The sequence below is a fragment of the Zingiber officinale genome, chromosome 5A (assembly GCF_018446385.1).
Source record: "Zingiber officinale cultivar Zhangliang chromosome 5A, Zo_v1.1, whole genome shotgun sequence".
NCBI lineage: Eukaryota > Viridiplantae > Streptophyta > Magnoliopsida > Zingiberales > Zingiberaceae > Zingiber > Zingiber officinale.
Genome location: NC_055994.1, coordinates 80,442,461 through 80,445,145, shown reverse-complemented (window position 1 = coordinate 80,445,145; position 2,685 = coordinate 80,442,461). Strand labels below are relative to the sequence as shown.

General features: G+C 35.8%; 1 non-coding gene across 1 annotated transcript; it reads right to left on the bottom strand.

Annotated features, from left to right (window-relative positions):
* Positions 1 to 1,198: 1,198 nt before the first annotated feature.
* On the bottom strand, positions 1,199 to 1,304 carry LOC121983597. The gene has a single exon (XR_006112630.1). It is a non-coding gene; the product is annotated as a small nucleolar RNA R71 (small nucleolar RNA).
* Positions 1,305 to 2,685: the final 1,381 nt, after the last annotated feature.

Below are 2,685 nucleotides of genomic sequence, written 5' to 3'. Positions count from 1 at the left end.
ATGTTGATATCCGAGGGAAGCATAGTAATAGGTGCAATCCTGTGTAAGGACAACGTAGGTTTATATCTAATTGATCACATTTAGGTATATTTTTCAGTCCTAAGCCGGTTATCTATTGCAAGAGAGAACTGGCAACCTTCTACAAATATTAGACAATTGAGAAATAAGAATTAGTAAACCATATACATTCAAGAGATCTTACAAAGAAACCAAAACTCTTAGAACCTTCCTTTATCATAACTCAAACCCCAAACTCTTATTTGTTAATCTTTCATTTTAGATTTGTTTTTTTCATCCTTAGCATTTGAAACCAATTGATTAGTTGTTTAGCTAATTCGCTTTGAGATATTTCTAGTGCTTATTCCAATTCCTGTGGATACGATAATCTTTTATATTACTTGTGACATTTCCGTACACTTGCGGAACGTAACAAGTTTTTGGCGCCGTTGCCGGGGACTGCGCTATAACATTGGAGATTATCAATTGAGTTAGACTAAACATAACATTTATATTTCTTTTCATTTGCATATTTGTAACTAATATCTAGTTTTCTGTTTTCATTTTCCTGTATACTTTCTAACTTCTTGGAAATTCTTTTGTAGCAATTTTAATTCTGCATTTTTTTTTTGTTTTCTAACATTCCAATCTTACCTTTCTCTGTTTTTAATTTCTTTGTTTGATTTAGTTTCTATTGCAATCTTGTTCGTGTGTATGCGAAGATCTAATTTTGTAGGAAAATTTTTTCCTCTTGACCCTGAAATTGATAGAACATTTCATAGAAGAAGAATTCTGCAGAGACAAATTGAAGAACAAGAGCATTTGAACATGGCTAATAGACCACTAAAGGATTATGCAACACCTTATGCTAGGGGTTTTCGATCTAGTATTTCAAGACCCTCAGTGGAGGCAAATAATTTTGAGATCAAACCTGTAATTATTTCCATGGTGCAGCAAAATCAATTTGGTGGAGGACCACATGAAGACCCTAATCAACACTTAGAGGTCTTTTATAAAATATGTGGGATAAGGAAAATGAATGGTGTTCCTTCAGAAGCAGTGCGGTTATTATTATTTGGGTTTTCTTTGAGAGATAGGGCCAAACAATGGTTGAATTCTTTGGCTCCCAATAGTATCACCACTTGGGAACAATGTGAGCAATAATTCCTTGATAAATTCTATCCCCCAAGTAAAATTGCTCATATGAGGAATTTGATTGCAAGTTTCAAACAAGCTGACTCAGAATCTCTATTTGAAGCTTGGGATAGATACAATAGTATGCTCAAACAATGCCCTCACCACGGTTTGGAAAGATGGTTAGTGTTGCATACTTTCTATAATGGTATTAATTATCATACCAAAGTGTCCCTTGATTCAGCTGCTGGAGGGGCACTCATGAATAAAAATTTGGATGAAGCTGAGGAAATCATAGAGAGTGTAGCACAAAATCATCATCAATGGGAAAATGAAAGAAGTGGTGGTCATCCTTCAATAAACCCAATAACAAAAGCATCAGGAAAGTTTGATGTTGATGCAGTGACTTTATTGGCTGCAAAACTTGATGCTCTTACAAAAAAATTTGAGAATATGGGGACTAGTTCAAATATGGTAAATGCCATTGCTATATCTTGTGAAGTATGTGGGAGTTCAGAACATTCAAATGACTCATGTCCATTGGGAGCTATCACTGCACAAATTAATCAATTGGAGCAATGCGATGCAATCATGGGTTTCAATCAAAGACAGAACAACCCATACTCAAATACTTACAACCCTGGATGGAAAAATCATCCAAATTTCTCTTACAGAAATAATCAGGATCAAGGACCATCTATGGGGGCAAGACCAAATTTTCAATCTGGGCAACAAAATTTTCAGCAACAATCTTTTCAAGGCTTTCCTACATCCAAAATTGAAAAAACGCTTGAAGAAATTATCTCCAATCAAAATGAAATGAAGCAGGATCTATTGAAGCTTACTCAGAGAATGGATAATTCTGAAAAACATCAAAAGATTCAGGATAACCAAATTGCCCAGCTAGCTTCCTCATCTTCTAGAGCACCAGGACAACTTCCTGGAAAACCTGATGTAAATCCTATAGAGCATTGCAACATAATTGAGCTTAGGAGCGGACGGACCTTGGGAAATCCCCGAGTGACTGCTCAAAAAGGGATGCAAAATGAAGAAGAGCTCTCTCCTCCTACACATAGCCAAATTTTTAATAATGAGGAGAATACCATTGAGGTTGAAGAGACTTTTCCACTGAACCATCAGAGCAAAGTTATCCATTTTCCCCAAAGAGTTTGGTAAATTTTTGGAGAAGGTTAAAGAGATATGCGTTGAAGTTCCTCTTATAGATGTTATTCTTCAAATGTCAAAGTTTGCCAAATTTCTGAAGAACATCATGTCAAATAAAAGAAAGAGAGGAGATGTAGAGACCATTGCACTAACTGAGGAATGCAGCGCTCTTTTGGTGAAGAACACTTCCCCGAAATTGAAGGATCCAGGGAGTTTTTATATTCCTTGCAATATAGGAACAAAATTCATTGAAAAAACTTTTTGTGATTTGGGGGCAAGTGTTAGCCTCATTCCCTATTCAATTTGTAACAAGTTAGGTCTCAAAAACATTAAACTTACTACAATGGCACTACAACTTGCTGATCATTCCTGCAGGTACCCTATGGGTAT